General features: G+C 45.9%; 6 non-coding genes across 6 annotated transcripts; 3 read left to right on the forward strand and 3 right to left on the reverse strand.

Moving 5' to 3' along the window:
- Window positions 1-495: 495 nt before the first annotated feature.
- On the reverse strand, window positions 496-567 carry Trnaw-cca (transfer RNA tryptophan (anticodon CCA)). Its single transcript has one exon. It is a non-coding gene; the product is annotated as a tRNA-Trp (tRNA).
- Window positions 568-685: 118 nt separating this feature from the next.
- Trnaa-cgc (transfer RNA alanine (anticodon CGC)) lies at window positions 686-757 on the forward strand. Its single transcript has one exon. It is a non-coding gene; the product is annotated as a tRNA-Ala (tRNA).
- Window positions 758-6,698: 5,941 nt separating this feature from the next.
- Window positions 6,699-6,770, reverse strand: Trnaw-cca (transfer RNA tryptophan (anticodon CCA)). Its single transcript has one exon. It is a non-coding gene; the product is annotated as a tRNA-Trp (tRNA).
- Window positions 6,771-13,068: 6,298 nt separating this feature from the next.
- Window positions 13,069-13,140, forward strand: Trnaa-cgc (transfer RNA alanine (anticodon CGC)). The gene has a single exon. It is a non-coding gene; the product is annotated as a tRNA-Ala (tRNA).
- A 6,518-nt stretch (window positions 13,141-19,658) lies between these two features.
- Window positions 19,659-19,730, reverse strand: Trnaw-cca (transfer RNA tryptophan (anticodon CCA)). The gene has a single exon. It is a non-coding gene; the product is annotated as a tRNA-Trp (tRNA).
- Window positions 19,731-19,848: 118 nt separating this feature from the next.
- On the forward strand, window positions 19,849-19,920 carry Trnaa-cgc (transfer RNA alanine (anticodon CGC)). Its single transcript has one exon. It is a non-coding gene; the product is annotated as a tRNA-Ala (tRNA).
- The last annotated feature ends 3,772 nt before the right edge of the window (window positions 19,921-23,692 follow it).

The following is a 23,692-nucleotide window of genomic DNA, read 5'->3' on the forward strand; positions in this document are numbered from 1 at the left end:
AACTCGACATCAATATACTCTAAATCAGAACACTTCACGGGCAAAGAGAAAGTTAAGTAATAACCACGACTTGTAAACACGTGTCGGAGCGGAGCACTGAATACGTCCGATCAGCACGGTGTCTGAGGCGCGACTCACCACTGCAGTCGAATGCTCTACGACTGAGCTATACCCCCTTTCACGATCTTCCTATTCCCATAACTTAAGGAAAAATATTATACTCTGCCTGGCTAAAGACGTCTAATCGAGCAAAATATCGTGTAATCATTATCTCTCAGTTATACATTAGCGTTAAACGATATAAATATCAAAAATACTAGACACTTCGCGCCTGGAGAAAGTGCGAGTCGGCGCCTTCACCTTAATGTCAGAATGCGAAAATTGCACTAGTAGCTTTTTTTCAAGCAAGTTCTGTTCGTCCGTTCTCTGTAATCGTTTGGTATCTGATTAAACTGACATACTCGCCTATGGCTTTCGTAAACGAAAATTTCATTGTGATTCCCACGTGATTTGAACACGCAACCTTCTGATCTGGAGTCAGACGCGCTACCGTTGCGCCACGGAGTCGACGCTGCTTAGGTCTTGTCATGAATAGGTTCCTCGAACACTTACTGTACCGTTCAAACCTAAGAAATAATGACAGTAGGATCTAGGAGAGACTCGTCCCAGATGTACTTGCTCTGGCGGGGGTGTAACTCAGTGGTAGAGTGTCTGCTTCGCATGCAGAAAGTCCTGGGTTCAAATCCCAGCTCTTCCAATTTTTGTTTCTCCGTGCAGCAGTACATGAAAACTTTTGCCTATCACCATATTCTATAAAATTCAGTGTACAAGATTCTTCCCCCAAGCAAGTGGATTTCGTACAGTTCGACCTCATGGCGGGAGGACGATGACCTGCAAGACCCTTGGCTGTGATCCTCCCATTGAAATGTTGCTCCAAAGCCTTCGGTATGGCGTGCGGAGTGCATCTCAAACATGTATTTGCAACTCACCGCGACAATCGTCTTTTGTTTTTTCGAGATACTGAAAAATGAAGGGGGCACCCGGGATTGAACCGGGGACCTCTCGATTTGCAGTCGAATGCTCTACGACTTTTTTTTTAACATTTATTTGTTTTTCCTGGTTTACTAGACCACCGCTCTGCCACTTTTTTTTCTTTTTTTCCCCGTAACCACTTTTTTTTGTTTTTTTTTGCCTTTTCGTTTTTCTCAGATTTGTTTCGGTGGGTTTCGTTTGTTTCGTATATAATACCGTGTAGAAGCCGTAGTCACTTCTCAATGATCAATGAAATAGTTTACTGAGTCCACTGTTTGCTTGTGACGTCCTTATAGTTTCTATCGTGTGGTGGTTCTTTTTATTCTATGCCTGTTCTCTCGAAGACTGTATTCAACATGTTTCCGTAGAGTTTGTTATGGTTACTGAATTTTTTGGATTCCCAGTAAGCTGATTCCATGTAGACCATGAAATCAATTGAATTGTCAGATCCATATCTACCAATTACGTAATGTGTATAGTGACCCATGAGCCACATGACAGTGTTATTTTTCCGTTCTGGGAATAATATCTCTTCAGGCCGTAACAGCATTTGTGGCGTATAATTGCGGCCATCACTTCTGGTGAGGAGTGCTATCTTTCTTCTGATCCATGTCCAATTGTGAACTAGTCCACTGCACGTGAATCTGTGTTGAAGTGTGTCCACGAATCCACACTTAGTGCAGTTATGTGTATCACTGAGTCCTATTCGATAAAGTTTTTCATTGGTTGGTTCTGTGTCGCTGACTACCTTGTACCAAGTGGAAGCTACGTCTGTCGAATGGATTTTGAGGCTAATATTTTTCCATACAGCACGCCATATGACGTTCGGATATTTGATTTCTATGGTATTTTGTGTATCCGATTTGTGCCATGTATTGAGTATCTCTCTTGTAGTTATATGTGACTTGTACACCGTGCCTGCCTCTAAGTAGCTGACCTCAATATAAAATTCCTTAACATGCGTGAGTTTGTTGTTTAGTTGGCCCACATTCACTGGGGGTTGCAGGGAACCTGGCTGGACAATTGTGAAGAGTCTGGAGGTAATGTTATTTCTGTTCTTATTAATCATATACAGGGTTCTTTTGACGTAAAGTGCAGATGCTTTTTTAACCAAATTAGTTAGCCCTAATCCTCCCATCAGTCGTGCTTTGGTCACACTGTCGAGTCTAACTTTAAAAATGTTGCCTTTCCACAAGTGACTATTGGCAAGTCGCATTACCTTTTTCACCTGTAATTTCGGTGCCGGGAATATTTGTGCTACAAAACAGGCTTTAGAAAACATGTAGGTGTTAATTAATTGAACTTTCTGCAATAAATTCGCGGATCGCCAACGAAGTTCGGTGAACGCACCCTGTATTTTGTTCGCCGTGTCCCGCCAATTTACTGCAGCCATCTTCATTGGACAATTGGTCATAGTAATACCTAGTGTTCTGTGGGAATCAACTAGTGTAGCCAATTGGCTGCGTAACCTGTCAAATCCTCGTAGGTTCAAGATTTTACTCTTATGTATGTTCACCTGTGCACCAGAGGCGCGACTATATTGACGTATCGTCTCTTCCAGAATTTTAATTTCACCTCCGTGTCGAAGGACGACGCCCACGTCATCGGCATATGCTTTTGCTGTAAGTGTGACCCCGGATATTGTGACGCCACTTAATTTGTCTCTGAGTTGCCGTAGCAAAGGCTCAAGTGCAAGAACATACAAAAGCATTGATAATGGGCTCCCTTGTGGAACGCCCCTCTGTATATGAATAGTTTTCGTCGGCTGCCCGTTTACGTAAGCCTTCGCAGTTATGCCGGTCATCATCTGATGGATGACACGAACTGCTCGATCGTCAAAAGCCAGGTGTTGAAATATGAGATCCACATACCGGTGGCTGACATGGTCAAATGCCTTGCAGAAATCGATGAAGTATAGCGCACACCTGATGTCGGTGACTGCTACGATAGAAACAAGGTCTCTGTATTCGGAGATGACTGACATGATTGTCCTGCCTGGGAAGCAGGCTTGATGGCCTTTTATTACTGTTCTTAGAAGAGGTGTGAGTCTCTCCTTAAGTGCTCGTGCAATGGTCTTGTAATCATAGTTCATCAACATTAAGGGGCGTAAATTATCGATTTTCTTTTGTCCTTTACTTTTCGGAATCAAGACAAGTTTTCCTTCCTTAAGTTCAGTTGGTAAGGTTTCGTTTATTACATCCGTGAATGTTGACCCAATAATATGCCAAAACTTGTGATAAAATTCTTTTGGTAATCCATCGGGACCCGCCGATTTGTTGGAAGGTGACGTCTTTACTAGATTAAAGATGTCGTCCTCCGCAAATGCAGCAATCAGACAGTTATTTTCTTCAGTAGTGATCCGTTCCGTTAATAAGTGCAACACTTCAGTACTTGCAGTCTCGGCAGTCTGGTCTGGACTGTAGAGATGAGCGAAATGTTGTTGGATTGCGCGCACCATGTCATTTTGGTCTGTAATTACAGTCCCGTCTTCGAGTTTGAGGTCTTCAACAAAACTGCGTCGCCTATTAAGTTGGTGTTTGATCAGGTGAAACATTGAAGTAGTTTCTTCTTGTAGCAGAGACTTTGCCTTCGATTTAAGTTTTAATCCTTCTAACTGCTGTCGTGTGGTGCTTAGAAGCTTCGCTTTTATTTTTCGAATTTGCTCTAGATGAGTGGGAGCTACGGTATGTTTGTCATGTAGTTCTCGCAATACCGTATAGTAAAATTCGATTGTCTTTTTGCAATCTTTAGTTTTTTGAAAACTGTATGATTTTAAGGTTTGCCTAAGTTTAGGCTTGGCAAACTTGACCCACCATTCGATTTTAGATCTGTATTTATGCACTGATTTCAAACATGCAGTCCATGTGGCTTTGACCCACTCTTCTAGTTCGTCATCTCGGAGATGGGCAATGTTGAGCATCCACTGATTGCGGTAAAATTTTGTAGGTTGCTTCACTAAATTGAGAGTCACAGAAAACCCACAGTGATCCGAGCAGTATGTCGGGATGACTTCCACATCCAACACGTTATGACTGAGATTCTCCGACACATACTGCCTATCTATCCGACTGCATGATGTCGAAGTGAAATGCGTGTACTTGACTAGCGTAGGGAATTTGACTTCCCATGCATCTTTGTACTTCATGTACTTGATGAAGTCATGCAGCTCCTTGGAGTAGTTAAAATGCGGGACCTGATCTTTTCTGTTAACTACACAATTGAAGTCGCCACCAATTATGACAGACGCAGGAGTTTTCCTCAGCAAGTAGATGATGTCTTCCTTGAAGAAGTGAGCTCTCGCTGCTCTGTTGGTGGTACCAGACGGTGCATAAACATTTACAACAGTGACATCAAATATTTTACAACTTAAACCTCTCCCCGTAACTAGTTTATCCAACAACATTACCGGAATACCTTCACGAGTTAAAATTGCGCTTCCTGTAGTTGCGTCCGGTAGGACATTATAAAATATTTGAAAACCGGGCACGATGAAATCAGTGAATAACACTTCTTGCAACAAGGCAACATCCGCCTCTGTTTCATAGATAAATTGTTTTAACACAACTTTTTTTCAAATCTGACGTTATCCTGTTAACATTAATAGTTAATATTTTATAAGCTTGACTCATCCGAGAAGGTTAATGGTCATGTAGGGGCGTCAAAGTAGAGTTAGTACAAAATCCGAGATTTACACGTCGCCCAATGTGTACAATGCATTTTAGGGGAAGAAGATCCAGTCGGAAATCCGCTGCTATTTCACTACTGTTGATGAAGCTGCGGAGGCTGTATGTCTATCTTTGCAATTGTCTTGATCTACACTGACGGAAACTTCAGGATTTCCAACTCCTTTACTGTCAGGTGAGTTTTGCCGTTGTGTGCCCCCGTTGCGTTTCGCCTGCGCCCTGCCGACGTTGACGTTCGGCTGCGGCTTCAGGCGGCGCCGCTGTGTGTCTTGCGCGGTTCCGGCTGTATTTGGAATGCCTGTCCCTTGTGCAGGTCCCTCTTGTTGTTGGGCTGCACTGTGGGGGTCATTTAAGTCGTGAACGTGATCACTACTACCGACTGGATCAACAAGTTTCACCGTAGTGCCTTGTTCTACCGTAGGCGAGGAAGTGCCTTCAGTATGTTGTGCACATTCCTGATTCGTATTTTCGGGTCCCTCTGGAATTGATGCCTGCATGGCTGCCTCCGCCGGTTCCATTTCAGCGACTGCTGCATTAGCTGTGAATGGACCATTGGCATTGGGTTGGCCTGATGATGCCGCCTCCATGGCAATGGCGGATTCCAGTGCTGGTTCATTACTGGCTTTTTGCTTTTGCACAGAGTGGGTGTGACCGGAACCATCCTCATCTGAAGAAATATCGGCGGAGTCCCGAGGCCGCTTATTGCCGGAGGCACTACGGTCACTAGCAGCAGGGGCAGACTGCTCCTCTACAAGAGGCATTATCATGGCACTGTCATTCACTAAAGTGGGATCTTGCACGGTATCGGAATTCAGAGAGACAACGGGCTGTTCTACATGACTGCGCATCAGGACATCACTAAATGTAAGCCGCTGTCGCTGTTGCAAATTGTTTTTTAAAACAAACATGCGACGGGGACAATCCTGCCGCAGGTGGCCACTCTCGTTACAAACATGGCACGTGGGAATTTGTCCGGTATAGGTAACTAGCCCCTTGTATCCACACACCATTATGTGCGACGGGATATTAACCTTTACTTCCATTTCAACAGATCGCACCCCGCTATAACACTGCAGCTTATGTTCCCTGGACCACATTTCATTTCTAACAGACCTAACGTCACCGTACTTCGACAAAACCTCCTTCAGGTAGCAATTTTCAACTTCAGGTGGGAGATTGAAAACACGGACATTTTTCAACTCTACATCAGCATTTGAAAGCGTAACGATACTCACAGTTCCGTTCCGATGGCGAAATTCAACGCGTCCCCCGAATTTCAGCAAAAGTCGCTCCATGATAACAGGATTGTGCAGCTTGACTAAGAAACAGTACTGTTCCAAATCGTAATAGGCAGTGTGGACCTGTTCTGTTGTTATCCCGATAACGTCGACAATCCACTCGTGGATCTCTAGTGAGCTTGGTTGCAGAGCACGGGTTGACTTATCAAATTCAAATTTCAGAGTATTCTTCCTGGGACACTGACGAGACATATCGCTAATTAACCCTTAACGGGTTAACAGCATCGAACGTTGACACGAAATACACAACACGCAGGCACAGAACAGTAAGACGACACGCGACGGACACAAACACCACTTGTAAACAATCGCTAGCTTGGCGGAGCGGACGGTACCTCCTCACACTAGCGCGTCTCAAGCGCAACTATGACTGAGCTATACCCCCTTTCACGATCTTCCTATTCCCATAACTTAAGGAAAAATATTACACTCTGCCTGGCTAAAGACGTCTAATCGAGCAAAATATCGTGTAATCATTATCTCTCAGTTATATATTAGCGTTAAACGATATAAATATAAAAAATACTAGACACTTCGCGCCTGGAGAAAGTGCGAGTCGGCGCCTTCACCTTAATGTCAGAATGCGAAAATTGCACTAGTAGCTTTTTTCAAGCAAGTCTGTTCGTCCGTTTTCTGTAATCGTTTGGTATCTGATTAAACTGACATACTCGCCTAAATTTCATTGTGACCCCGACGTGATTTGAACACGCAACCTTTTGATCTGGAGTCAGACGCGCAACCGTTGCGCCACTGAGTCGACACTGCTTAGGTCTTGTCATGAATAGGTTCCTCGAACACTTACTGTACCGTTCAAAGCTAAGAAATAATGACAGTAGGATCCAGGAGAGACTCGTCCCAGATGTTCTTGCTCTGACGGGGGTGTAACTCAGTGGTCGCAGTTCCGCTTCAGACGCCGTGCAGTGTGGACGTGCCTAGTCTTCCGCTCCGCCGTAGCGTTACGTATAGTGGACTATCGTTTGTTTACGTGTTGTGTTGTAATATCTGTGCGTGTTTCTCCGTCGTTGTTTCGTCTCTTGTGTTACTTTGTGTGCTTCTTTCTGTGTGTTTTGTGCAGCGGTTTCGGCCGTGTAGTTTTTGCATATGTCGTCTCAGGTTATTCCCCGTCAGGCTACAGTTAGTTTTGCTTTTGATAAGTCAACCCGCCATGTGCAACCTAGTTCCCTTGAGATTCATGATTGGTTGGTAGGTACATTTGGCATTCATTCGGATCAGTTGCACACTGCGTACTTTGATACCGAACTGTATGTGTTCTTTGTTAAGTTTATGGACCCTCTTCAGGTTGATAAAATTCTTTCTAAATTTGGTCATCAAGTTCTCTTTCGGCATCGGGATGAATCTGTGAGTACCGTGCTGCTTTCAAATGCTTCCATTACGTACACCAGTGTTCGTGTTTATAACCTTCCACCGGAGGTGGATAATGTCTATCTTAAGGAGGGTTTACAAAAGTATGGTGATGTTAAGAGTATTCGCCTCGAATGCTGGTCAAGCCAACATCGCCTGCAGTGTTACAGTGGTATTCGTTCAGTCGAAATGCACGTTAAGCAGAATATTCCATCTCACCTGCAGATCGGTGGATATCGTGTCCATGTAACATATAGTGGTCAGGTTGGTACCTGTTTTTTGTGCAATGAAAGTGGTCACGTGCGTACCAACTGTCCGCGGAGGGTTTTTGTCTTAAGAAATTATCTGGAACAGCGTCGTAAGTTAACGGTCGCTGACCTCGTTGCCGGTGGTTCTGCTCTTGGTGTAGAACAGTCCAATGCTGGTAGCGCCCCACCACAGGTTTTGCACACCCCTGAACCGAATTTCCTCCTTTGCGGGCTAAATCTGATGTTGTTTTGTCTGCTCCTCCGGTGGGTGTGCCGCTTTTGAATAATAAACGGCGTCGCGCTCAATATGGAAATAGTATGGATGAGGATCTCCCCGAGATGCCCGAGTCCGAGCAACCAGCATCCTCCGAGCCACAGAGTAGTGTCGATGCTCCCTGCCCTCCTGAGGTAGCGGTTCCGGTGGCGGCTGCTGCCGCCCCTCCGGCCTCCGACGCGGCTTCTCTCAAGTCGGATCGTCGGTCGGGCGAGTTGGCGCCGTCTTCCGAACCGACTTCGTTGTCACAACAAGTGGAGTCGCAACAACTTCCTGCTTCGCTGCCCCACACATCTGCCAGCGGACCTGCTCCGCTTCCTTCCAACTTTGCAGCTTCGGACCTTCCTGCTCACGTTTCGCATCCGTGTAGTCCGTGTTTTCCGGATGCTAGTGTAGGTGTCGACCAGTCCGTTTCGTCGGATGTTTCCCCCGCGACCCCGGATCCCGAATGTGAACCGGCGCGGGTGGTGTCGGATACAGAACTTGACCCTCCTACGTCACCGGCGGCTGAAGCCTCCTTGCCCGTCAGCCGACGCAAGTTACGCGTTCAGCCGAACGTCAATGCTGTTCGTAAAAAACCGAAGCGTAAGGGATCCGCGGAACGGGGTAGCAGTCCCCCTCTCTCGGATGCCTCCGTCTCCCCTGCTATGGACTGTGACGTTGGTGTGTCGGTGTAGGTGATTTCTTCTCTCGCTTTTCTCTCCATGGTTCAAGCATACACCTTTCTTACCTTAAATGTTAACCGCATTGAGTCCGACATTCGCATTGCCTCTTTGCGGCAGTTTATTTACGACTCCTGTGCGGACGTCGTGTTTTTGCAGGAAGTGTTGTTTTCTGATCTCTCTCTACCTGGTTTTCAAACTGTTTTTAATGTCGCACCGGAATATTCAACAGGAACTGCTCTTTTCTTTCGAGAAGGTATTCCTATTACTGACATTGAATTCCTTGACTCTGGCCGTGGGATTGGTTGTCGTCTTTTTGATCTCCGCCTAGTTGTTTTGTATGCCCCCTCTGGTTCGGGTCACACTGTGGCTCGATCGCGCTTTTATAAGGAAGAGCTTATTTATCTTTTGCGCAAGAGTCCTCGGAGTCTCCTGCTCGGAGGCGATTTTAATTGTGTTTTACGCCCTGAAGACCAGTCCCCCAATTTTAATTATTGCCGTGCTTTACATGACTAGGTTCGTACGATGCACCTGCGTGATGTTTGGGAACACAAATATCCAACCCTGGTGAAATATACGTTTTTTACCGCGTCCTCATGCAGTAGACTCGACAAATTCTACTTCTCTGATTTTTTATGTGATAAAATTCTTTCTGTCGATGTTATTCCTACTAGTTTTTCTGACCATTGTGCTTTTACTGCAACTGTAAATCTGCAACTGTAAATCTTTATTGTTCCCAGTGGATGTTAAATGTTTCCCACCTTGCCGACAGTGCTATGGATGATGTTAGGCGTGCCGTGTGGGAGCGTTGTCTTCGCTCTGTCCAGCGTTACCCCTCCTTACTGATTTGTTGGACTGCGTTTGCCAAGCCCAAGATTCGTCAGACTTTGATCTTTTACTGTGCTGCGAGGGGGCGTGATTTTAAAAAGACGTATGAATTTTACTACTCTGCCCTGCGTGAACGGCGAATTTCTCCGGGAGTTCCAGGTAGATGATGTTTTCGATTTTATTGCTCGCTCTCCGTCCGGTAAATCGCCGGGTCCAGACGGCCTGCCTAAAGAATTTTATCCCCGTTTTTGGCCTCTTTTGGGAGGCACTTTTACGCAGATTTTAAATGAGATTGTCAGGGGGATGGATGTGCCTGCCGATTTTAAAGTAGGGAAAATTGTTTTAATTCCGAAGTCCTCTGGTCGTTTATCTGCTGGCAATCTTCGTCCGCTCACATTGCTGAACTTTGATTACAAGACAGCTGCTAGAGTGCTCAATAGCCGGTTGTCTTCTCTGCTTCGGGATGTGATTGGTGCACATCAATGTTGTTTTTATGATAGATCTATTATGACCCCAGTGGCCGAATATCGGGATGATGTCTCGGTTGCGGCGGTTACAAACGTACATTGTGCCTTTGCTTTCCTTGATTTTTATAAGGCTTTTGATCACATCAGTCATGTGTTTTTAGAGCGTGTTTTAGGTACAATAGGTTTTAACGCTTCATCACGTGGTGTTCTTGGCAATTTGTATCGGGGAATCACTGCCCGCGTGTCTGTCAATGGGCAGCTGACGCCGCCCATTGCTGCTATCCGCCGCGGGGTGCCTCAGGGCAGTCCGCTCTCTATGTCTTTATTCGTGTTGTCCCTGGAACCACTGCTTCGGACAACTGCTCTCAAGCTTCAGGGTATGACCCTCTCTGGTGGGAAGCTCACTGTTAATATGCCTTGTTCTCCTCCGTCAACGTGATGATATCCCGTTGTTGAAAGGGGCAGTTGATGCATACTGTCGTGTTTCTGGAGCGCGCCTCAATCAGGGTAAATGCAAGTTCCTTGATATTCGAGGATTTCGCGATGCTGATGTCCCTTGGGCCACTTTTGTCGATCGCCATACGTCCTTGGGGATTATCATTGATCGGTGTCCTCACAAAATGGCGGCTCTCAATTGGAAATCCGTTACCGAGAAGATACAGGGGGCTCTGATGGTCCATGAGCAGCGCTCTGCTACCATTTTGCAAACAGTCCGAATTTTAGATACATACGTTCTATGTTAAGCCTATTATGTTGCTCAGCTGTTCCCACTTCCCCTGATGGTGGCGAAAGGGTTGCGCCAATTGTCTAGCAGGTTTATCTGGAAGGGCCATTTATTCAAGTTACGTTACGAGGTTATGACGAAACCGCGTATCTCCGGAGGCTTGGGCCTCTCTGACATTACTCGCAAGGCATCTGCCTTGTACGTCCGCCGTACGACTCTCATTGTTACGCAAGAATGACTTCAATTACATCCAGGCTTTTTACTGTTGTGCGTCCGGGAAGCCTTACTCCACCTGTCGACGTCGGTCGCCTCAATTTTAAGTTGAAACACATCCGGGAATTTTATATTGCGGTGAGTTACCTCTGTGACGTCTTCTTGCGACGACCGGTGCCAACTACCAAGGGCCTGATTGCCCGCTGGGAGGGGCTGGCTGGTCCCAATCCAATAGAACTGGCGTCCCCATCCGTGTCCTGGAGCAACGTCTGGAAGAATGTTAGTCTGCCGATCCACTCTATGGGTGCGGCGTCCACGTGGTATAGGGTAATTAATAATTTGGTCCCAACCAATGTACGACTGCACCGCATTGGTCTTTCTGACACGGACAACTGTACTCGGTGTGGTCTCCTGGATACCCTTGAGCATCGATTCACCTGTTGTGGCCACCTTGCCAATTGGCGTTGGCTCAGGAAACATTGATTGGACATTTTGTACATTTTGTCGTCACTTGTCACGAGGAGGATGAACACCTAGCGTTTCAGCAATACATGCTTACTGCTTACTGGACCCGTTTGCGATTGCCACGTCTCCGCGATGACTTTGCCAATATGCTTACCCTGACGTCTTAAAGAGAGGGTGTTGGATAAGGCCGCCCATGAGCTCCGCCTTTTTATGATGTTTCTGGATTTGCATCTATCCCGTGTCGTCCTTCTTTTATTTATTTATTTTTCTTTCTTTTTCTTTTACGCCAGGACTGCAGTTTTCGTGGAACTTTTGGCTGCAAAAGAGTAACAATGAGGCCAAGTAACGAGACAGTAGGGGAAGGTCCGATGCCCTAGTGCAGGTGCCATTCGGAGACGGGACAGTGGAGACATCGTGGCCAGGCCTCGGATTTCGACCCCTACCGACTTTGTTTCCGCAGGCCTGCATCTGAAGGACACCTCTTGTAATATTAAAAAAAAAAAAAAAAGTTGGTAGAGCGAAAAAAAAAGGGGTATGATTCCTGCTTCGGGTGCAGGAGGTCCCGGGTTCAAATCCCGGACGAGCCCTTGCGTTTTGTACAACGGTGTGGTAACAAATCGCATGGCGACGGCTGTTTCACGCATTTCCAGGCCTCCAAGTCAGCGCTAAAATCCGACAACCAGTTCTGAAACCGTTTCATGTTTCATTTGAGCAATATGCACCCTGCTGGTGGAACGTTTGAAGTTGATTTAAATGGTCACAGTAGAGATCGTAGCAAGTGTCTTCCTGAGTGCGACGAAAACGGGTTTCCGCCCGCAATCGAACCGGAAAAAAAAAGTGGCTAGGATAGCTGGCTTTCACCCAGGAGGCCCGGGTTCGATTCCCGGTACCGGAAAAAAAAGTGGTAGAGTGTCTGCTTCGCATGCAGAAAGTCCTGGGTTCAAATCCCCGCTCCTCCAATTTAAGTTTCTCCGTGCAGCAGTACATGAAAACTTTTGCCTATCACCATATTCTATAAAATTCAGTGTACAAGATTCTTCCCCCAAGCAAGTGGATTTCGTACAGTTCGACCTCATGGCGGGAGGACGATGACATGCAAGACCCTTGGCTGCGATCCTCCCATTGAAATGTTGCTCCAAACCCTTCGGTATGGCGTGCGGAGTGCATCTCAAACATGTATTTGCAACTCACCGCGACAATCGTCTTTTGTTTTTTCGAGATACTGAAAAATGAAGGGGGCACGCGGGATTCAACCGGGGACCTCTCGATCTGCTGTCGAATGCTCTAAGACTGAGCTATACCCCCTTTCACGATCTTCCTATTCCCATAACTTAAGGAATAGTATTACACTCTGCCTGGCTAAAGACGTCTAATCGAGCAAAATATCGTGTAATCATTATCTCTCAGTTATATATTAGCGTTAAACGATATAAATATCAAAAATACTAGACACTTCGCGCCTGGAGAAAGTGCGAGTCGGCGCCTTCACCTTAATGTCAGAATGCGAAAATTGCACTAGTAGCTTTTTTTCAAGCCGTCCGTTCGTCCGTTCTCTGTAATCGTTTGGTATCTGATTAAACTGACATACTCGCCTATGGCTTTCGTAAACGAAAATTTCATTGTGACCCCGACGTGGTTTGAACACGCAACCTTCCCATCTGGAGTCAGACGCGCTACCGTTGAGCCACGGAGTCGACGCTGCTTAGGTCTTGTCATGAATAGGTTCCTCGAACACTTACTGTACCGTTCAAACCTAAGAAATAATGACAGTAGGATTCAGGAGAGACTCGTCCCAGATGTACTTGCTCTGGCGGGGGTGTAACTCAGTGGTAGAGTGTCTGCTTCGCATGCAGAAAGTCGTGGGTTCAAATCCCAGATCCTCCAATTTTTGTTTCTCCGTGCAGCAGTACATGAAAACTTTTGCCTATCACCATATTCTATAAAATTCAGTGGACAAGATTCTTCCCCCGAGCAAGTGGATTTCGTACAGTTCGACCTCATGGGGGGAGGACGATGACCTGCAAGACCCTTGGCTGCGATCCTCCCATCGAAATGTTGCTCCAAAGCCTTCGGTATGGCGTGCGGAGTGCATCTCAAACATGTATTTGCAACTCACCGCGACAATCGTCTTTTGTTTTTTCGAGATACTGAAAAATGAAGGGGGCACCCGGGATTGAACCGGAGACCTCGCGATCTGCAGTCGAATGCTCTACGCCTCTTTTTTCAGCTTATTTCCTGCTGCCACAAATCAGCTACAATCCTATTCAATGAAAAATTGTCTCCGAAAGGCATCAAATCTGCTTGAAATGATACGTGGCTATCAGCACCATTATTCAACACACATGCTCGACTGTGCGCAGACGCCTGTGGCGTAGCCCTTGGGTCCTGAATCAGATGCAGTAGTTGCAACAAAAACTCTCCTGAACGGCACTGTGCCGAAAATTTCGCTACAGATCACCCTTGTCTTGCTTGTGCTTCAGGTAGACGCCGGTTTTGCAGCCAGGAAGCGGACAGCAGCTACTTTCAACTAGTTTTGCAGTACTCAAACAACACAGTAAAACAGCATGCATCTTTTGCAGAACAGGAAAAACTCGACTGTGACAAGATTCGAACCTGCAATCTTCGGATCCGAAGTCCGACGCCTTATCCATTTTTTTTTTTTTTTTTCCACCTAAACTCGAACTCGGATAGCTGGATTCAAAGTCCAGAGTGCTAACCATTACACCATTTTTTTCTCTTTTTTTTATTATTATGCTTGTAGCGGTTTTTTTTGTTTCTTCTTAGTTTATTTTTTCATCGTGTAGAATTGAGCGGTGACAGTCAGATTCAGGCCTGCGGAAGCAAAGTGGGCAGGGGTCGAAGCCCGAGGCCTGGCCACGATGACTCCACCGTCCTGTTTCCGAATGGCACCTGTGCAAGGGCATCGTACTTTCCACTACTGTCTGGGTTCTTGGTCTCACGTTTGTTTATCTTGTGCGCCCTATAGGTCCACGAAAACATCAGTCCTGGTGTACTGAAGAAGTATACATAAAGGCGGAAAGTCCAGAAACAGTATAAAAGAAAATGGCTCACACAGGGGACTTACCCAACACCCTCTCTTTCAAATGTCAGGCTAAGCATGTTTGTAAAATCATCACGGAGCCCTGGCAATCGCAAGCGGTTCCAGTAAGCAGTAAGCATGTACTGCCGAAACGCTAAGTGTCCATCCTCTTCATGACAACTGTTGACAAAATGTACGTAATGTCCAATCAACCACATGACGGTATTGAGCTTCGTTCGTGGAAAAAAGGAAGAATCGGGCAGGACGATGATGTCAATAGTGTAAGCGGCTTCAGCAGACCTAGTGACAAAAGCCAGTTGTTTCCTGAGCCAACACCAATTAGCAAGGTGCCCACAGCAGGTGAATCGATGCTCAAGGGTATCCAGGAGACCACACCGAGTACAGTTGTCCGTGTCAGAAAGACCAATACGGTGCAGTCGTACATCGGTGGGGACCAAATTATTAATTACCCTATACCACGTGGACGCCGCAGCCATAGAGTGGATCGGCAGACTAACTTTCTTCCAGACGTTCCTCCAGGACACGGATGGGGACGCCAGTTCTATTGGATTGGGACCGGCCAGCCCCTCCCAGCGGGCAATCAAGCCTTTGGTCGGTGGCACCGGTCGTCGCAAGAAGACGTCACCGAGGGAACTCACCGCAATATAAAATTCCCGGATGTGTTTCAACTTAAAATTGAGGCGACTGACGTCGACAGGTGGAGTAAGGCTCCCCGGACGCACAACAGTAAAAAGCCTGGATGTAATTGAAGTCACTTCTTGCGTAACAATGAGAGTCGTACGGCGGACGTACAAGGCAGATGCCTTGCGAGTAATGTCAGAGAGGCCCAAGCCTCCGGAGATACGCGGTTTCGTCATAACCTCGTAACGTAACTTGAATAGATGGCCCTTCCAGATAAACCTGCTAGACAATTGGCGCAACCTTTTCGCCACCATCAGGGGAAGTGGGAACAGCTGAGCAACATAATAGGTTTTACATAGAACGTATGTGTCTAAAATTCTGACTTTCTGCAAAATGGTAGCAGAGCGCTGCTCATGGACCATCAGAGCCCCCTGTATCTTCTCGGTGACAGATTTCCAATTGAGAGCCGCCATTTTTAGAGGACACCGATCAATGATAATCCCCAAGGACGTATGGCGATCGACAAAAGTGGCCCAAGGGACATCAGCATCGCGAAAGCCTCGAATATCAAGGATCTTACATTTACCTTGATTGAGGCGCGCTCCAGAGACACGACAGTATGCATCAACTGCCCCTTTCAACAACGGGATATCATCACGTTGACGGAGGAGAACAACGACATCATCCGCATATGCCTTAACAGTGAGCTTCCCACCAGAGAGGGTCATACCCTGAAGCTTGAGAGCAATGGTCCGAAGCAGTGGTTCCAGGGACAATACGAATAAAGACATAGAGAGCGGACTGCCCTGAGGCACCCCGCGGCGGATAGCAATGGGCGGCGTCAGCTGCCCATTGACAGACACCCGGGCAGTGATTCCCCGATACAAATTGCTAAGAACACCACGTGATGAAGCGTTAAAACCTATTGTACCTAAAACACGATCTAAAAACACATGACTGACGTGATCAAAAGCCTTATAAAAATCAAGGAAAGCAAAGGCACAATGTACGTTTGTAACCGCCGCAACCGAGACAACATCCCGATATTCGGCTACTGGGGTCGGAATAGATCTATCATGAAAACAACATTGATGTGCACCAATCACATCCCGAAGCAGAGAAGACAACCGGCTATTGAGCACTCTAGCAGCTGTCTTGTAATCAAAGTTCAGCAATGTGAGCGGACGAAGATTGCCAGCAGATAAACGACCAGAGGACTTCGGAATTAAAACAATTTTCCCTACTTTAAAATCGGCAGGCACATCCATCCCCCTGACAATCTCATTTAAAATCTGCGTAAAAGTGCCACCCAAAAGAGGCCAAAAACGGAGATAAAATTCTTTAGGCAGGCCGTCTGGACCCGGCGATTTACCGGACGGAGAGCGAGCAATAAAATCGAAAATATCATCTTCCTGGAACTCACGGAGAAATTCGCCGTTCGCGTCAGGCGTGATCGTCGCAGTGAGATCCCCAAGGACATCATCCGAAAGAGACTCACCAAAATCATCGGCAGAGTATAGACTAGCGTAATACTGATGAAGAGCACGAGTCATTTCCTCCTGTGCAATAAGCTGTCGTCCATCATCCACCGTAAGAGAAGAGATGTAGGAGCGACGACGACGAGTCTGATGCCGTAGCAGGTGGTACAAAGATGTCAGTTAACCTTCAACAAGAGGGTGAGGTTGCGACTTAACTCGCAGACCATCCATCTGACGTCGTTTAAGGCCCAAGAGCTTGGCTTTAATACGACGAACATCTTGGATTCGCCGAGGAGAGGTACCCGCCGCGTCATATAGTTCACGCAGGGCAGAGTAGTAAAATTCATACGTGTTTTTAAAATCACGCGCCCTTGCAGCACAGTAAAAGATCAAAGTCTGACGAATCTTGGGCTTGGCAAACGCAGTCCAACAAACCAGCAAGGAGGGGTAACGCGGGACAGAGCGAAGACAACGCTCCCACACGGCACTCATAACATCATCCATAGCACTGTCGGCAAGGTGGGAAACATTTAACATCCACTGGGAACGATAAAGTTTCGCAGGTTGGTGGCTAAGATTTACAGTTGCAGTAAAAGCACAATGGTCAGAAATACTAGTAGGAATAACATCGACAGAAAGAATTTTATCACATAAAAAATCAGAGAAGTAGAATCTGTCGAGTCTACTGCAGGAGGACGCGGTAAAAAACGTATATTTCATTAGGGTTGGATATTTGTGTTCCCAAACATCACGCAGGTGCATCGTACGAACCAAGTCATGTAAAGCACGGCAATAATTAAAATTGGGGGACTGGTCTTCAGGGCGTAAAACACAACTAAAATCGCCTCCGAGCAGGAGACTCCGAGGACTCTTGCGCAAAAGATAAATAAGCTCTTCCTTATAAAAGCGCGATCGAGCCACAGTGTGACCCGAACCAGAGGGGGCATACAAAACAACTAGGCGGAGATCAAAAAGACGACAACCAATCCCACGGCCAGAGTCAAGGAATTCAATGTCAGTAATAGGAATACCTTCTCGAAAGAAAAGAGCAGTTCCTGTTGAATATTCCGGTGCGACATTAAAAACAGTTTGAAAACCAGGTAGAGAGAGATCAGAAAACAACACTTCCTGCAAAAACACGACGTCCGCACAGGAGTCGTAAATAAACTGCCGCAAAGAGGCAATGCGAATGTCGGACTCAATGCGGTTAACATTTAAGGTAAGAAAGGTGTATGCTTGAACCATGGAGAGAAAAGCGAGAGAAGAAATCACCTACACCGACACACCAACGTCACAGTCCATAGCAGGGGAGACGGAGGCATCCGAGAGAGGGGGACTGCTACCCCGTTCCGCGGATCCCTTACGCTTCGGTTTTTTACGAACAGCATTGACGTTCGGCTGAACGCGTAACTTGCGTCGGCTGACGGGCAAGGAGGCTTCAGCCGCCGGTGACGTAGGAGGGTCAAGTTCTGTATCCGACACCACCCGCGCCGGTCCACATTCGGATCCGGGGTCGCGGGGGAAACATCCGACAAAACGGACTGGTCGACACCTACAGTAGCATCCGGCAAACACGGACTACACGGATGCGAAACGTGAGCAGGAAGTTCCGAAGCCGCAAAGGTGGAAGGAAGCGGAGCAGGTCCGCTGGCAGATGTGTGGGGCAGCGAAGCACGAAGTTGTTGCGGCTCCACTTGTTGTGACAACGAAGTCGGTTCGGAAGACGGCGCCAACTCGCCCGACCGACGATCCGACTTGAGAGAAGCCGCGTCGGAGGCCGGAGGGGCGGCAGCAGCCGCCACCGGAACCGCTACCTCAGGAGGGCAGGGAGCATTGACACTACTCTGTGGCTCGGAGGATGCTGGTCGCTCGGACTATTTCCATCTTGAGCGCGACGCCGTTTATTATTCAAAAGCGGCACACCCACCGGAGGAGCAGACGGAACAACATCAGATTTAGCCCGCAAAGGAGGAAATTCGGTGTCAGGGGTGTGCAAAACCTGTGGTGGGGCGCTACCAACATTGGACTGTTCTACACCAAGAGCAGAACCACCGGCAACGAGGTCAGCGGCCGTTAACGTACGACGCTGTTCCAGAGAATTTTTTAAGACAAAAACCCTCCGCGGACAGTCGGTACGCACGTGACCACTTTCATTGCACAAAAAACAGGTGCCAACCTGACCACTATATGTTACATGGACACGATATCCACCGATCTGCAGGTGAGTTGGAATATTCTGCTTAACGTGCATTTCGACTGAACGAATACCACTGTAACATTGCAGGCGATGTTGGCTTGACCAGTGTTCAAGGCGAATACTCTTAACATCACCATACTTTTGTAAACCCTCCTTAAGATAGACATTATCCACCTCTGGTGGAAGGTTATAAACACGAACACTGGTGTGCGTAATGGAAGCATTTGAAAGCAGCACGGTACTCACAGAATCATCCCGATGCCGAAAGAGAACTTGATGACCAAATTTAGAAAGAAGTTTATCAATCTGAAGAGGGTCCATAAACTTAACAAAGAACACATACAGTTCGGTATCAAAGTAAGCAGTGCGCACCTGATCCGAATGAATGCCAAATGTACCTACCAACCAATCATGAATCTCAAGGGAACTAGGTTGCACATGGCGGGTTGACTTGTCAAAAGCAAAACTAACTGTAGCCTGACGAGGAATAACCTGAGACGACATATGCAAAAACTACACGGCCGAAACCGCTGCACAAAACACACAGAAAGAAGCACACAAAGTAACACAAGAGACGAAACAACGACGGAGAAACACGCACAGATATTACAACACAACACGTAAACAAACGATAGTCCACTATACGTAACGCTACGGCGGAGCGGAAGACTAGGCACGTCCACACTGCACGGCGTCTGAAGCGGAACTGCGACTGAGCTATACCCCCTTTCACGATCTTCCTATTCCCATAACTTAAGGAAAAGTATTACACTCTGCCTGGCTAAAAACGTCTAATCGAGCAAAATATCGTGTAATCATTATCTCTCAGTTATATATTAGCGTTAGACGATGTAAATATCAAAAATACTAGACACTTCGCGCCTGGAGAAAGTGCGAGTCGGCGCCTTCACCTTAATGTCAGAATGCGAAAATTGCACTAGTAGCTTTTTTCAAGCAAGTTCTGTTCGTCCGTTCTCTGTAATCGTTTGGTATCTGATTAAACTGACATACTCGCCTATGGCTTTCGTAAACGATAATTTCATTGTGATCCCGACGTGATTTGAACACGCAACCTTCTGATCTGGAGTCACACGCGCTACCGTTGCGCCACGGAGTCGACGCTGCTTAGGTCTTGTCATGAATAGGTTCCTCGAACACTTACTGTACCGTTCAAACCTAAGAAATAATGACAGTAGGATCCAGGAGAGACTCGTCCCAGATGTACTTGCTGTGGCGGGGGTGCAACTCAGTGGTAGAGTGTCTGCTTCGCATGCAGAAGGTCCTGGGTTCAAATCCCAGCTCCTCCAATTTTTGTTTCTCCGTGCAGCAGTACATGAAAACTTTTGCCTATCACCATATTCTATAAAATTCAGTGTACAAGATTCTTCCCCCAAGCAAGTGGATTTCGTACAGTTCGATCTCATGGCGGGAGGACGATGACCTGCAAGACCCTTGGCTGCGATCCTCCCATTGAAATGTTGCTCCAAAGCCTTCGGTATGGCGTGCGGAGTGCATCTCAAACATGTATTTGCAACTCACCGCGACAATCGTCTTTTGTTTTTTCGAGATACTGAAAAATGAAGGGGGCACCCGGGATTGAACCGGGGACCTCTCGATCTGCAGTCGAATAGTCTACGACTTTTTTTTTTCTTTTTTTTAGGGCCTCCCATCTCCCCTTCTAGCCCTTCCATTCGCTCTCCTTCATGCGCCTTCTTCGGCGAGCTTCAATGCCCCACATTTTTTTTTTTCCAGTGGATATGGAACTGAATTGCATCTGGAGGACAATGTTAGAAAATTTGAAGTTGTAATCGGAATTTGTTACGGTGAAAATAACTCTCTCTATAATACTATTTACCGCATTAACGAAACGCAAAATATTCATCCATTAGAATTTAAACAAAAATGAGAGTGAAACAAAAGTAAAAATGACGAAAGGAAATTGAACTTCTTCAGTGACGCACGTCTTTTTCATGAGAATAGTTTATCCCTACTATTCTTGTGCTGTGGCGTGATGCCTGTTACTTCTTGGGAAAATATGCCTTTTCGAGGTTCTGTTGAGGCCTTCACGGCTACCGTATCGGTCCCGGGGCACACGAAGTCCCCACCGTACTTCACCCTCAACAGCAATCCCCTACTTTGGCAGTCTATCGTGTTCGGTCGTTCCATGTGGTATGGGGATTAACCGATGCCTTGTTTCTGAAACAAAATTTGCATCATATTTCCGAACTTCTTTTTATGGTCTTTGTACCGGTATATTTTAAAGTATTCATCTTTCGTATATTCTCGATATTCTTGGAGATTGTCATTGCCTTTGTTGTTAACAACATAATTGACAAAATTTCCGAATAGCCACAAGATGACATTGTTTTTTTGTGGTGGAAAGGAAATTTCTTCTGGAAAGAGTATATCGTTTAGCGTGATTTCTCTTCCATCGCTCCTTTTAAGAAAAGCGACTTGCAATACAATGTCATTCCAAATATTCTTGTATCCATTGCAGATGAAGCGATGCTTTAAGGAGTCCAAAGTGTGACATTTTTGGCACACATTGGTTGCTTGTAGTCCTATTGAATACAGTTTTTCATTGGTACTAATTATGTTGTTGACAACTCTGTACCATGACGCTTGCACTTCCGTAGTCAGTGTTTTGTTATTTATATTGGTCCATATTTTTTCCCAGTTTTTGTTAGGATACTTCAGCTCCATTTTATTTCGGTTTTCGCGTGATTTTAACTTCTCTACTATATAGTGACTTGTCCTCTTATTTTTGTCCGTTAAAATGCATGTCAAGTAGCTTAATTCTACATAAAAATCCTTAATATGCTTTAGGGTGTAATTGATGTTGTGAACATCTACTGGCGGCTACATGCTTCCGGGTTTGAGAAGGTCAAATAGAGCGGCAGTTATGCTGTTCGGCTGTGTCTTGATAAGTTTGAGCGTTCTTTTAATGAAGAGGGCAGTGTTTTTCCTTCGAAGGTCTGTCAGCCCTAGGCCTCCGTTTTCGGGTCTCGATGTAGTCGTTCCTACTGCTACTCTAAAGATATGGCCTTTCCATACGTATCGACAGATTGTGCTCATAATAGATTTCACTATATCTGGAGGTGTTGGTAAAACCTGAGCGACATATGCAGCTTTCGAAATAAGTGCACAGTTGATTAGTTTAATTCTTTGCTTCATATTTAAGTCTCTCGTTTCATGCAGTATTAAGCTGCCTCTGATTTTTCCAAACACCTGTTTCCAATTAGCAGCCGTTGTTCTTAATAGGCAACTGTAAAAAGTTATGCCCAAAGCAGTGTGACGCTCCACCCTGTTTGCCCACGGTAGCTGTACATTGTCAAGACCCTGTAAATTTAAAAAGGAACTTTTAGTTTCACTGATCCTCGCACCAGTTGCCCTGCTATAAAGCAATAACTTGTCTGTTAGCTGGGCACAGTATTCATCGCTCCTTACTAGAACTCCCACATCGTCAGCGTATGCATTTGTAACCGTCTTCAGCCCAGCTATTGTTATGCCTTCTAAGGTTGTGTTCAAAAGCCTTAAAAGGGGTTCCAGAGAAACCACATAAAACAACATGGACAAAGGACTTCCCCGAGGAACTCCACTAGATATCAATACTTCATTAGTATATTGTCCATTGATCGAGATTTTGGTGCGTATGCCTCTGACGATGTTCATTAAAACCGCTAAGTTTCCATCATTGAAACCTGTGTGTTTTAAGGTTCTGAACAGATATCCGTAGTTGACTCTGTCAAACGCTGTAGCAAAATCAATGAAGGCAATGCCTCCATTCGCTGACGATGATGAAAAAATAGAAATAATGTCTCGATATTCACATACAGTCTTAAAAATGGTACGTCGAGGGAGACACGTCTGGTGGCATCCAATGACTTTTGATAAAATCGGTACCATTCGTTCTTTAATTATACGTGCAACTACCTTGTAATCTGAGTTCATGAGACTGATAGGCCTCATTTTAGTAATATCTTTCGTGTCCGTACTCCTTCCTTTTGGAAGTAGTACAGTTACACTTTCCTTAAAAGCAGCAGGAATTTCCTCTCCCCTCAAGACGTCATTAACTACTTCCGTGAATTGGGAACCTATTAGGTGCCAAAAGGTCCTATAAAACTCCACGGACAGGCCGTCTGGGCCTGGAGACTTACGTGAAGGTGAAGATTTGAGTATATCAAAAACCTCGTCTTTCGTAATTTCTAACGTTAAACCCCTGTTCTCCTCATCTGTAACAACTGCCTCTATTCCGGAGTTCTGTAAAATCTCTTGTACTGAGTTGTCGTCAGTAGCATTTCCGGAATACAATTGCTGAAAAAATCTATGTGCTTCATTTAAGATATCCCTTTGTTCTGTCAGGACTCTGTTATCTTCCGATCTTAGGCTGGCAATAAAATTTCGTCTCCTGTTTCTTGTGTGTTGTATCAAGTGGTAGATGGAGGTGTTTTCCGCCTCCACCATCGTTCTAGTGTGGGATTTTATTTGTAATCCCTCTAAATGTACCCTCTTGATACTTATCATTTTGGCTTTAACGTTTTTAATATTGATAAAGACGTCTTGAGACATTGGTTGGTCGTAAAGGTCTCTTAAGCAAGAGTAGTAAAACTCCATCGTGTGTCGTGACCACATTGCCCTTTCTTTGGCGTAAGATATCAGCGCTGCTCTTATCTTTTTCTTAGCGGCCATAGTCCACCATTCAATAGTTGTTCTATATTGAGTACGCATCCTTAAAACAGATTGCCAAGTTTCTTGCATCTTTAAAGCTATAGCGTTGTCAGAGAGGGTATTGATATTTAATTTCCATAGTGGGCGACCCCAATATGTCTTCTGCCTGGTTAATTTGATGCTGCACCTCACTCCGAGGTGGTCAGAGAAGGCAGCTGGTATCACCTCGATACTACTGACTTTGGTGGCTAAGGTGGGGGTGACATATATTCTGTCGATTCTGCTCTGTGTAGTACCAGTGATGTATGTGAAGCGAACCAGCGTCGGATATTGTATTTCCCACGCGTCAAACCACTTCATGTTGGTGACCAACGCCTGCAGCTCTTGGGAGAAGTTAAAATTTGGTCGCTG

Source organism: Schistocerca cancellata, chromosome 3, assembly GCF_023864275.1.
Source record: "Schistocerca cancellata isolate TAMUIC-IGC-003103 chromosome 3, iqSchCanc2.1, whole genome shotgun sequence".
Classification (NCBI taxonomy): domain Eukaryota; kingdom Metazoa; phylum Arthropoda; class Insecta; order Orthoptera; family Acrididae; genus Schistocerca; species Schistocerca cancellata.